Here is a 13,981-nt window from a genome sequence, read left to right as displayed (position 1 = left end):
TGTTGAGTTTGAGACACTGAGGAGACTTTCAAGTGAAAATGACCAGTGGGCAGTCACAGAGATGGGAATAAACCTTGAGCAAGGGACAGGACGTGAGCTGTAAATCTGAGTCATCGGCCGCACATGTTTGCAGCCATGAGAACAGGGACAATCTTCCACACATTGTGGCGCCCAGAAAGAAAAGTGGATCACTAAGGACTGAACCCTGGTTAAGAGGGGGAGGGAGGAAGCAATCAAGAGACACGTGGGAAGCATCAGAAGAACTGGAGAGCTAGCGGAAAACAAGGGGGCGACAATGCCAGAGATAGAAAGAACGAGGAATTTCCAAGAATAAGAGTGGGAAAAGTTAAAGAGAGTCACAGAAGGGACAGCAAGGATGAAACCAAAAGGACATTGGAGGTTGCAGTGGCAATGGATGACATCTAATCTGGGTAAAGAGCCAATCTGGGTAAAGAGGTTAAAGAGGAGGAGATGGAGATTTGATTTCAAGGCATTAAGGAGGGATTAGATAGAGAGGAAACACCATGCGAACCATATATTCAAAAAACTTACTGGAGAAAAGAAACAGAATGGCTAAAAGACAAAAGCATACATTTATATGTGTGGGGAATTCTTAAATATTTACTCATGTTTGTTAAAGGAGGTGTTGAATTCATACATCTCTTGCTGATGTGGCAAGTAGAAGTTCAGACATACTCATTATCCATGAAGTGGAGTTTAATACCACACACACACACACACACACACACACACACTTTTTAAACATTCACAGACCTCTTCCCATGCCACGAAGACTGCATTCCTCAGAATTTGGGCTTCAAGATAAAATCAAAGTGATGCTTTCCTCAAACAGGCCATCTGGACTTCTAAGGACATCAAGGCAGGGTAGCCCAGAGCTGCCTGCCCCTGGCAAGCATGCTCTTGTGTGGGCATTTCATCTCAGCCTTTTGCTTGAGTGTTTTTCATCCACCTTTTGTGTTAAAAGAACTTTGTGTTCAGTGTGCATGGTCATTCCCTAACTGGTCTTGCCATATTAGGGGCTTTTAACAAAATGACTAATTCCGTCATTCTTGCATGGTCAGTCCTACCATGGTTTCAACATAGTCCTGGAGAAGATGGAGAAACCCAAAGAACAAACTGTTAAGCCTGTGCCAAGAAACAGCAAGAACACTCTGACCAAGGTCTGCATGTTTCATAGGATCATCCATGTGCCTAAAGACCATCAGCCTCCTGTTTCCCTGCCCTTACCATGTCCCCAAATGTAAACACCCTATGTCTTTCCAAGGTTAAGGAAAATGTGACTTGCTAACTAGAACACATATGTGCTGTGTATGTCTTCAATATCATTTCAAACCTGGCACCCATAATGTTGCTCAACACTAAGCCAAATATAGATTTGGATATAGAAGATCGACTTACCTAAGTTTAGTTTGTAAAATAAAAAATATTTTTCCTAAACACAAGATACCTTCAGATAAAGAAATAGAATGTACCCATAATTCTTATTTCAGAAGGTAAAACACAAACTATTTATTAAATTTTAATTATACACAGAAAGTTACATAAATTATAAATTTAGAGCTTAGTGAATTTTCAAAAATGAGCACCTCACATGGACCAAAACCCAGATTAAGAAATAAAATATGAAGCCCCTTTTTGAAGCTTCTTCCATGGCCCTTCTCCATGGCTTCCTCTTTACAAAGCAGTCATTTGCCGACTTCTAAAACCAGGTACTGGTTTTGCCTGTTTTTCAGATTTATAGAAATAAAATTTTAATGTATAGATATTCTTTTGTGCCTGGCTTATTCCTCTCAACATCCTGTTAGTGGGATTCAGATTCACCTACGTTGCAATTTGTCATAATTTGTTTGTTGTATAAATACAGTGCATTTTCTTTTACCTAGTTCTCTGTCGACAGAGATTTGAGTCGTTTCCAGCTCTCTGTTGATGGACACTTGAGTCACTTCCAGCTTGGGGGCTATTGCAAATAGTGCTGCTGGGAATGTTCTAGAACCTGTCTGGTGCACATGCATTCATTTCTCTTGGGTGTAAATGTAGGAGTGTCATGCTGGGCAATAGGACATGCATATAGTCAACTTCAGGATAGAGTGCCCAACAGTCTTGTAAGGTGACCTAACGACTTAGCCTCTCACCAGCATGCACTCAACTTGCAATTGCTCCCTGTCCTCAGCAGTACTTGGTATTGTGGTGTTATTTAGGTTTTTTGTTTGTTTGGCTTTTGCTCTTATGATGGCTGTGGCATTTTTTAAAACTCTCTGCAGAGACCACAATATGGGGAACAACAGCATGGCCATTCTTAGTTTTCAGTGAACATTACTAATATTGAGAGCTTCTCATTTTAAGAATTTACAATTGTAAAAATTATCTGTTCTAATATCTTAAACTTACCTTGAATTACATTGAAGGGGACTTTACTATATCTTTAGTTTAAAAGTCATACGGTTCGTAGGATTAAAAGAAGTTCTAGAGTCCCTCAACTGTACTTCCAGATGTATTACAGCTTAAACAAAGATAAGAGGAGGAAGAGACAAGGGAAGACAGGAAGAAAGGAGGGAGGAAAGAGAGAGTATAGGATGGGAAAAGAGAGAGGGCAGGCAGCCATTGTGGATTCTCACTAGCCAAAGTGATCTCACGAACATGACTGTTTTCAACAACAAAAAGGGGACAAATTCTGTAGGAAAATCTTTGATTGACTTTAATTCCCTTGCAAGTATATTATTCTTTGGAGATTATCATGCTATTAATTAATTACGTGCACATATGCACACATGCGCATAATATATGTAATTATATACATGTAAAATTATATACATGTATACATGTATAGGTATGAAATGAATAAAGCAAAACACCAACATCTAAGAGAATAACCCTGAATATCTCTCCAATATGTTGAATATTGCTTGGTTTGGGTGATGGCTACTGGGAATGCCCCTGAAATGCCTATATTCTTCACAGTCATCACTTGAATTAACTATGTACAACTCCTCAAAAAGTCCCAAAGTTTTGGAGAAAAGACAAAGGGAAAAGGAACACATCTCCCCTTACCTAGTCCTTTGCCAGGCTCTACACTCAGAATAGACCCCTGCTTAGAAGCCAGTTCCAAAGTCAACCCCCTTGGTGACTTCGCTTTGTTTCCTCAAACTCCAAACATGGAGAGAAAATCCTGATCCCTAAACAAATACGGATCCTCTTTAATCCTCCCAGTCTACGCTGCTTTCAGCCCTATCACAATGACTTCGTTGTTCATCTAGTGACAGAGCTTTGGTGTACCTGTAAATTCCCCTAAGCAGCCTATGGGATGTGGAAGGGGAAAGCCAGGTCTGCTCATCTTTTCCTTATCCACAGTCATGAGCATTTTTCAGGCACAGAACCATGCCTTAAAAAAACTTACCAATATATAAATCAATGGAAGTGTAACTGATGTGATTCTGCAATCTGTATACGGGGTAAAAATGGGAGTTCATAACCCACTTGAATCAAAGTGTGAAATATGATATATCAAGAACTATGTAATGTTTTGAACAACCAACAATAAAAAAAAGAATAAATTATTTTCTTAAATTCATTTTTGAATCAATGTATTTTGATGTACAATACCATTGATTTTAAATTGTTTATTTTTAATTGGAAATTGACAAGTTAAGATTGTATATATTCCTGGATACAATGTAAAATGATTGCTAAATAAATTAACATATCCATTAAAAAAAAAAAAAAAACTTACCAAAGTGAACTGACCCGCAGGCCAAACTAGTTATACTGAGAATGATGTGTTGCCTACAATATAGAGAAAGCATTTGGGATATTTCCAGTCTTTCAACACACACACACACACACACACACACACACACACACACCAGCCTCCTTCTCTTACAAAGTATTCATAAACAATGAAAAATTCATTCTCCTTTCACTGACTCATCACAACCTGACTAGCTTCACCCCATCAGAAATAACAGCACAACTAAAAGTTGAGGGTTGGGAAAGGCTAAAACTGGCAGATGGAACTGAAAATTCTACTCTTATCTGCCGCGATCCAGCTGTGTGGCCTTGCCTTTTGGGTCTCTTCTCATGCAGTAGGAGGCCTCTTAGTTTCCTTCAGTGATATAACAAAGGTGCACATCTCCATCGTTTCTCAGAAGGAGGGAGCTTCCATCGCTCTTTTCCTAGTTTCCATCAGGACACCATCAAAGCCAGAGCAAGATCTGATTTTCCATTTGCTCTGCAGACTGCAACTAGGTTACATCCCAGATCCGTTTATTAAATAAGAGCTTGGTGGGAGCACTTCCTGTCTGTTTTGGCAACAAGGCATTTGGAAATGAGAACTCAACAACTAAGCTTTCAGCCATCAACTCTCACTGTCCCTTGCTAATCAGAGCTGCTTTGATCACTGGAAAAGGAAAAGGAGACCTTCAAACTCAAGCAAGATAAAACCCAGCAGCAAAGAAACCAAGCAGGTAGAGCATGATAAAGAGCTCAGCAATTCTTCCCCTTTTGGGATCTGAAGGATCATAATTTCCTAAATGACTTTTTGCCAGATTGTTACACACGAGAGCAGCTGAGGTCTTGGATTTCTCCTAATCCTAAACCAGTTGGATCTTTAGGAGTCTAAGGAGATTTTCTCCTCAGAACTGTCTGATCCACAATGAAGTCTGTAGCAGCCCCATGTGTGAGCCTGTTTGCCTTTTCCCCAAAGCCAGGATAAGAGTTCACTCTGGGCTAGCAAGAGACATGTACTGAAGTTTATTGTTTTCAGTGCAAAGTAGAAACCTGGATGCAGAGACTGATTAAATGTTGACTGAATGAAAAAAATCAGTGAAGCTGGTACCTTTCCAAAAAGCATCAATTTAAAGGTGAGCCTAGATATTTTAGCAAGATTTCAGGAGGGAATTTCAACGTATTCCAACATATTCTTCTTTTGGAAGAACCAAGGGAAAAAATTAATTCTGGATTCTAAGATTAGGATTGAGACTCTGATCAGAACATGTTGCTTGCTCTCCCTGCCTCACCACCTCCCCCAACCCCAGGCTGAACACTGCCAAACACCAGATGTTCAAACTGTTGGTGTTCTCTGCAAAATCTGTCCATTGCACTTGGGTGGTGGTTGGTGCTGCTGCTTTCCAACATGCCGCAATACCGTTTGGTGGTGATGGTGGTGGTGGTTTTGATGTTAAAATTTGGGTCCAGCTGAAGCTGTATTCAGAGAGTGGAAGTACATGTCTGGCCACAGAGCTGAAGGAGGTGGGGAGGGTGACTTTCTCTGTAGTTGTGTGTCCTAGATTTTCTGAAATGATTACATTCTGAGGACTCAGAGGCAGCTCACACTTTCAAGTCTGAATGCTGACTCATGTCCTCCCCTCCGGGGCAACGGAAAGGAAGGGTGGAGTTGGAGGCGCTGGGGTTGAGGAACAGGGTAGGAGCTGGCAGAGGGTTGGCCAGCAGCAGAGAGGGAGCGAAGACACCAACAAGTTTCCTTTACCAAATACAGGCATTCCGATTTTCTCCAAGACCCATGGAGCTTGATGGAGGAGTCTGCAAAAACTGTCCCGTGGCACTTATTTATTCTTTTCAGCCCACTCCTTTTCTTGTTTTCCTTTGAGACCTACATAGTTAATAAAAGGAAAGGGAAAACATCAAGGGGTTATTTCTGTCTTGTTTGCAAGGATGGGTGAAATGAGTCAAATAAATTGACGGGGGGGAAAAAATCCCCCCTATCTAAGGATGATCCAGATGGGAATCTTTGCTGAGACTTCAAAGTGTCATTTCCTCCAGCAACGTTAAAGGTTCAGGGAAATCTGGCCGGAGTTCATTCAGCTGGTCATCCACAGGGATTGGAGTACCTTCATCTTTTAAGTAGTTAGCAGTTAAACAGTGTCATGATCTGACAATTGAAAGAAAGTGCACTCACTCTTTCTTAGACTGGGGTGCCACAAAGGTTCCATGAGGAACATCACTGGTGATGAGCCTAGAAACTAACTTACCTCCAGCCACCCTGGACAAGGGCAAAAGTCAGCATTCATGTGATGTTTCTGGTATATACCAATGTGTCTTCCACACAACTAACAGTTAATAATTTTTGGTGATTTTCTTGATCGAATAATCCTTTTGTGACCACTAATTCATCTGTTCAATACATATTTCTTCTATGCTTTACTAGGTGTCATGCACCTTGATAGGAACTGAGGACCTGGAGCTCAGGTCTATTCAGAAGTCTAAGATCAAGATTCATACACATCCAAACACAGATGTATTTAAATCACACCATTTGGAAATGAGCAGGATATAGTGATAGGAGGGTGTCAGGCAAGTAGAGAAGAAATGTTACCTGCTGCTGCCTGCGGTAGATGACTAAGGCATAGTCTCTTATCTTTACATCCCATGCCCAGCCCAGGGACAAATGTCACACACTCTGTGTGGCCCTAAGTATTATCCCTACTCACTACAGGTCCTCTCAGGGCTGACATTTGATTGGAGCCCTGACTGCACCAATGGTTTCGTTGCTACTGCTTGGTGACTTTGTAATGCCAGACCTCTACCCACTGGCTGGTCTGTCCCCAGGACTTCCCCACGATTCAGCAACAAAAGAGGTTTATGCTGGAGGCTTTAGGCACTCTCACTAGTTCCCAATTCGGATCTGTGAGAGCTAGGTTTGTCCCAACCATTACATATTTCTAGGAATGGTCCCTGCTCTTAAAATAGGGGTGGGTATGGGGTATATGTGTGCATCAGGGGAGAGAAAGTACATCTCAATTGGCTTAGAAACAGCCAACCACCTTGGGAAAAAGGACTAAGACTTTTACAGTACTCTCTATCAGTTTCATTATGATCATTAAATAGTATCTAAAGTGTCTCCTCCATTGCAAGTCCCAGAATAGAATGGCAGAAACTGAATAGATATAATTTAGACATTTTAATGTTACATACCTAAGGTGTATAAAAAGGTAGACGATCTGCAAAAACTGGCATTGATGTGAGGAGATGGACATTTGTATTGTCACAATAAGTGTGTTTGGAGCAAGGAAAGTCACATCAAAATCCACTGTTTCCTCTTGGGAATATACCTGGCATTCTGGTATCTATGTGCTAAATTGACCAAACTGTGAAACTCTCTTCAACTGTAGGAACAGGGAAAAGAAGGAATAGAAAAAGATTGATTTCCTAATCCTTTGTCTATAGAATTATAAAACACATATTTCCATGTTAAAGTATAACTATAAAAATAATAGAAAAATACATGTTCACTTTAAGGAGCTCAAGATATACTTCAGAGTGGAGTGGATTTTGGGAGATCTATAAAAACATAAGTGAATCCTCTTGCTTTCCATGATTCTCATTACTGAACTGAAGTCTGGATTTCCCTGGTTGATATAAGAAAGTTCTTTTCGATCTCTGCTATTTTTTCTTGTTCCTATCCTTGTCAAAGGCTTCCCAATTCCTTTGAACTTCATGAGCACCTGGAACCTACTGTCCTATTTCTGCCTTGCTGCCTCTCCTCCATGTCCCTAATGAAAAGTCTTTTTCCTTTCATGTGGCTTAGCTAAACCCTATTCCGGAATACTCTCTCAGCAGAAGAAGAAAACAACAATGAACTTAGGGTTATAAATAATCATGGTGGGAGTTCTTACATGTGGCTTTTTATTTTTTTGACACATAATAATTGTACATATTAAGAGAATTTGGTGTGATATTACCATATATGCCTACATCATATCCAACCACTTTTTACACTCATCCCCCAGCCAGTAGCCAGTTCTTTTTTTTTTTTTTTTTTTTTGTACCAGGTATTAAACCCAGGGGCACTTAATCACTCAGTCCCAGCCCTTTATTGCTTTTTATTTTGAGACTAGATCTCACTAAATTGCTTAGGGACTCGCTAAGTTATTGAGGCTGGCTTTGAACTCACAATCTTCCTGTTTCAGCCTCCCAAGCCACTAGAACTACATGTGTACCATCATGCCCGGTATCCCCAGCCAGTTCTACATTCAGGTAGACTTTTTTTTTCACATGTGAGAGAACATGCATTACTTTGTCATTCTATGTCTTATTTCACTTAATACAATATCCTCCAGTTCCATTTCCTTTGCTGCAAATGATAGAATTTCATTTTCCTTTGTAGCTGAATATATAAACCATCTTTTCTTTATCCATTCATCTGTTGATGGGCACTAGGCTGATTTCCCCTATCTTAGCTATTGTGAATAGAGGGGCAGTGAACACAGGTCTGCAAGAATCTCTTTGGCTTGCTGATTTTATTTTCCTTGGATATATACCCAGGAGTAGGATAGCTAGATCATATGGAAGCATCTTTCTTATCAGAAAAAAAAAAAGTGAATGACTCTATCTACAATCCATCTTTCCAGTTTTGTGTAAACAAATCTGTGTCATTAACATGGGAGTTCTCTGTACAGAGATGAGAGCCAGTCAACCTGGGGTAGCAGGACAAGCCACCCAGTGGAGTCTGCATGTCCCAGGAGTATCTGTCAGCAGAACTCTGCCACTCCTCACTCTGAGCTTTAATCCCATTTGTTCTGCCTTGCCCTGTCCCATTCCTCTTGCTTGTCTTCTGCCTAGGCCTCTGCCCCCTATTGGGATTGCTCAATTCAGTACTTCAGTTAATTTCAATTCAACTCATATAATTTGGTAGGAGGATATCCATGAAAGCACTTGTAACAGGCAAGGTGTTTTACAAATATAAGTTATTACCAAGCACTAATTATGTACTATTCTCTTTGCTGGGTGTAGGTGGGAGTGGTGAGTGAAAAAAAAAAGAGAGAGAGAGAGAGATTAAAAGCTTTGGCCTTGACATTTCTGGAACCTGGTGTTTAATAGAGGAGATGGAAGATGTTTAAGGAAAATAAGAAGTGAGCAGCAAGAATTACAGACCAGGGTCATGAAAGTGGTCCTCCAAACCTCCTGTGAAAGAGGCAGCAATTGAATGGAGCCGGAATCAGACCCTTCTCACTCTACTAACATGGTAGAAGTGGATCCCTTCCAAACAGAAAGGAACCCAACAAATCAATGATATCTCTGAGAGAGACAAATGAGGGCCCTGATCATCTCACTATATCCTTATGCCTCTACAACCTTAAATACGAGAATGACATGTCCAAGTTGCATCTCTGTTTTGAAAGATGTTAAGTTACACACGAGGTTTTTGATATGACAAAAATTCACCTGTGCACAGAAAGGTGACAACTCCTATTTAGTCTGGTTGAGGACTGAATCTAAAGTTTTCTTTGGGCCCTAAAGAATAACCTGGGAGTGGGGGTCGGAGGGGGCATTCTTTTCCAACAGAAGGTGCAAACACTCTGTTAAAGAAAGGTGCATTTAGCAGGAATGCAGTCCCCATACATCACCTGTGATTAGCTTTGGGGCAACTTTCATGGACAGGAAGGCTTCCATTCAGGAGCAGACAATTCGCCTGATTACTGTGGGTCTTAGGTCATCCTCTGACAATGGGAACAATGCCCCTCAGACCTGTGGAGGAAACTCCATCAACCAACTCAGGTGTGCAGTGAAGCATTGGAAGAGTCATTGAAAAGGTGCTGTTTACTCTTGTTGGGGTTTTTGTTTTTTTCTTTTTTGGATGGAGGTGGATAACATGATGTGTTTTACTAGAACCCACCTCTGGGAGATTTTTGTTTTTCTGTTTGGGGCTTTTACCAGTTCTGTATTCAAAGACCCACACAAAACCCCTATTTACTTTCTGTCCCGGAAAATGTCAGCTCTCTGTTAAGCACTTCCTTGAATACACTCCCTTCCCCCACCCCAGCCAGCCTCTTCAGGTTGGCTTGTGGCAAGGTGTTTACCTCTGACACTGGCATCAAGGTTGAGATGTCAACCTTTCTCAGCCCTGAACACTTAAAGCCATGCTCTTGTTCTAAGAGGCCACTGGGCTTTCCTGGATGGGTTTAAATAATTTCCTCCTTAACTTTTGCAATTTCAAAAATTGCAGAGAACCAAATCTCTTGCCTATTTGAGTTAATTTTGTCAGCTGTAATTTTCCTAAAGCAGGGATCTATATTCAAATATGAGAACAAGAGGAAATTTTAGCATAGGCATTAAAGGGGGAAAAAAAAAGAAAAGGGGTGAACAAGCTGAAAATTGCTACAAAGCTTTAGCCTTTCCAAAAGAAAGGACAGAACTGTATTTAATCAGATTCCCCCATTATAGAGAATTTTCTAATCATACCTACTGTTTTCTCCTCTTGAACACTGACTCTAAATCACTACTTCTTTGATGAAGTTCAAAAACTGATTATTTCTTGAGTGACTGAAAATGGAAGACTGGGGTGTGCGGGGGAGCTGGGGGATACATTCTAATTTGTACTCAAGGCAAAAACTAGCCACCGAGGTATATGAAAGAACTAGCTAATGAAATAAATCTCCCAGAAAATGTAAAAGAGAGTGACTAAGAAATGGGCAGTTTTCAAATTCCTCTTCTAGATCCACAATGTGTTTAGCTGGCTAGTCACTCCTGAAATTAGATCAAGAAGGACAGAACTCATGAGACAGAAAGTAAGATCAGACAGCACACGGGGTACATTTTGGGGTCAAAGACCTTAAGAGGGAAGGTTCATCATCACTCTCAGGTGAACCAGGGTTGGGGGTGGGGACAGCACGACAAACCCTCTGGTATCCACCCACATAGAAAATTTTGTACTTCTTACCATGGAAATACTAACTTAGAGGAAGGGAACAGACCCCTGGGGACTTCCATCCTAATGCCTTTTTAAAAGGGAAATGCCCAGAAGTACATCCAAAAAGGAAGATACTGGCAAATGGACTTGGGCAGAAATGCCAGCAGAATCAGGGCACCAGATGTGGCTACCCAAGAGAGATTATCCAAAGACCCACACAAAACCCCTATTTACTTTCTGTCCAGGAAAATGTCAGCTCTGTGTTAAGTACTTCCTAGAGAGAGTTACCAGAGAGAGCCCAGTGGATGGCTCTCTCACCAGCCACTGTACATCTGCCCTGGCGCTCCTCAGCCAAGGCCCACAACTTACTGAAACATTGCATTGCTGCCTGAGGCCCTACTCAACATGCACGAACTCGCTTCCACTCCCTTGGAGTCAACCTTAGCTAGCACACTTAAGATCCTCATTGATTCCAAACATATGAGCTCGTGCTAGGAACTAAGCATTAGACCCACTGGGACATCCAGGTTATTATGAAGCTAAATTCCTTCACCACAGAAGAAATCTTCAACTTTCACTTTCTAAAGTCTCATGAAATAGGGGCAGTTGGATCAATAGCCTTGGAGGACTGCTAACCAACTTCTCCCATATATAATATCTCCCTCTTTCTTTTCCCTTCAAAGAGAATTTATGACAGGATTTTCACAAAGTCAAATGGAAAATATTCAATTTCATATCCATTCATTTCTTTTTGCAAACACTACCACATTTACCTCAGGTTGATACTACTAGGCATGCTCTTAGGACACCCTACTGAATTAATCATGTACTCTCTAGGTCCCAGGTGCCCGTATGTTCCAGGTTAAGATATGCTGGCGAGACTGGTAAAAGGACCACAAAACATGTATGTCTTCCCTAGTTCCAATGTTTGGGATTAAAGTCAATTAAATGTTTACCTATGGAGAGGAACAATTTTTGCCATTTTAGCTCATAATGATCCGGAAAGGGGGTAGTTCTAAAATAAAAGGCACAAAAGAACTACAAAGAAAATACGTTTCCCGGAGAGGACTTAGGTAAGAATGTTTAAAGTCCCAGTTTCAAAGGCAACTTTGTCTCTTTACTAGATATCACAGAGTTTTTCTGGACGCGACCATCTCATCTGAGACATGAAGAGGGTGAACCGACAGATTTCTACACCTCCTTCCACAATCAAAAGCCCATGATCAGTTTTCTTCATATAAATATTCTGTTATCCATAGCTGACCTTTCCTGACTGCCCACTGCAACCACTGCCTAACCAAATGCCCAGCCCAGAGGAGCTCCTGGCTTCTGAGAACTGGAACTTGCTGTGTTCCAAATCCACACTTGAATGTTTCTTTTATTTTTTAATTGCCTCCACCCCCTCTTCTCCCTGTTAGTACAAATCATCCAGAGTTTACTCTGTAGTTGGTTCAGCCAAAAATCACCTGGCAGTTGTACATCCTATCCTGGGTGGTGTGCCACACACATAACAATAGGACAGAACAGCATCAAGGAACCTTGGAAACCACCAAGAAGAGTGGCCTCCAGAGTCTCCAGGGGATATAGAAGATGAGCCATTAGCATGGTGGGGTGGGGGGAACCATCTGTTTTTATTTATTTTATCATATCCCTTTTAAATTTCTATTTTAGGAGTCTGTTTTATAATATACATATCAGAACATTACAGATATATATTATTTTTTAATTAGTATACATACACTTATCAAAATGTGTGCACTAGGTAATGGTTTTTACTATAGGAGGGTATGATCCAAAAGAAAAAAAATTCGAATTCTAATCATCTACAACCTGTAACTGAGTTCCATCTATTACCTATTTTGTAAATAGAGCGTCATTAGGGCATAGCCACACCCATACATTTGCATAGTGTCTTAAGTCTCTTTTTACTTAAGCAGCAGAGTTCAATGGTTGTGCAACAGACTGTATAAGCCCACAGATCCTAAAAATATTTACTACCTGGCCCTGTACAGAAAAACTTCACTAACGTTGATCTAGACTAACCCCATTTTTATGGATGAAGGAATTGAAGCTCAGAGATGTTGAGTAATTGGCAAAACTACAGCCATGGTTGTTCTTCAAAACATCCTTCAGCCAATGCTTTGTGTACAACGCCACATCACTGTCTTCATACCTGTGTTCTTTTAAATCTCTTGACATACAAACTAAGAGATCACTAGACTAAATTTCCACTTCACCTGCAAAGGGCTGCTCCTACCTGAGCTCATCTCTCAGCTTCCCCAGGCTCCATTCCTCTTGGCTGGCTTGCATCAACTTCCCTTGAGCCAAAGTGGGTGGCCTGCCCCTGCCAAGAGATGCTGTCACACTCCTCATCTGCTATTCTGCCCAGAGGATCATCTGTTGTTTTTCCTCCCTTTCCTTTACACACTCTAATTAATACACTATATTTCTTGAAACACCTGGAGATGCAGTACTAATAACGTGATTACTTATTGGAGATATCCCAGAGAGGTGTAATATTGATAAGATCATGAGTCACTCAGGACCCTCCAACTGTGGAGTGATCAAGGAATCACATGCTGCCCACCAAAGTCCAATTCTTCAACCCCATGAACTTATGGAATCACCAAGACAAGCAGGCCTTGGAATGAGAGCCCCTTTGCATGAAGGAAATCAGTCTGGGGCTGTGTTTCTTGCTGGAACTGCTTATAGCAGTGGTCCTCTAAGAGTGATCCTATACCCACAGCATCAGCGTGGCCTGGGAACTTAGAATGCAGATTCTCAGGCCTGATCCCCCAATTACTGAATCAGAAACTCTGAGGGTAGGTCATAGAAATCTATGGTTTGGTTTTTTGTTGTTGTTGTTTTCTTTTCGGTACTAGGGATTGAACCCAAGGGCACTTAACCACTGAGCCACAGCCTTAGCCCTTTATTTCTTTATTTATTTATTGGTGGTGCTGGGGATTGAACCCAGGGCCTTGTGCATGTAAGGCAAGCACTCTACCAACTGAGCTATATCCCCAGTCCAGAAATCTATGTTTTGACAAGTGCTCTTGTTAATTCTGTTGCTTGATGAAGTTTGAATAGCACCAATTTAAGAAATCTGGCATCACAACTCAGGACCAGGAGTCAGGAGGAAAGGACCTCCTCCCCAATCACCACTGCCCTCCCGATATTCATGGCTCTTTTATATTTGCAAAACTCCAGGAAGACACTCTACTTCTTAGCCTTCAGTGGAGCAATAACTATAAGAGCAAGCTTTGGACACTGAAAGGAAAAAGAGACTCCAACTTTCCAAGTGACCACAGGACCTGACCT

At 41.1% G+C, this 13,981-nt stretch overlaps 1 non-coding gene across 1 annotated transcript; it reads right to left on the bottom strand.

Annotated features, from left to right (window-relative positions):
* Positions 1-13,612: 13,612 nt before the first annotated feature.
* On the bottom strand, positions 13,613-13,685 carry Trnav-uac (transfer RNA valine (anticodon UAC)). The gene has a single exon. It is a non-coding gene; the product is annotated as a tRNA-Val (tRNA).
* Between the last annotated feature and the right edge of the window lie 296 nt (positions 13,686-13,981).

Source organism: Callospermophilus lateralis, chromosome 6, assembly GCF_048772815.1.
Source record: "Callospermophilus lateralis isolate mCalLat2 chromosome 6, mCalLat2.hap1, whole genome shotgun sequence".
Taxonomy (NCBI): domain Eukaryota; kingdom Metazoa; phylum Chordata; class Mammalia; order Rodentia; family Sciuridae; genus Callospermophilus; species Callospermophilus lateralis.
Note: the sequence above shows the minus strand (reverse complement) of the source record. Positions and strands in the feature narration are given on the sequence as shown.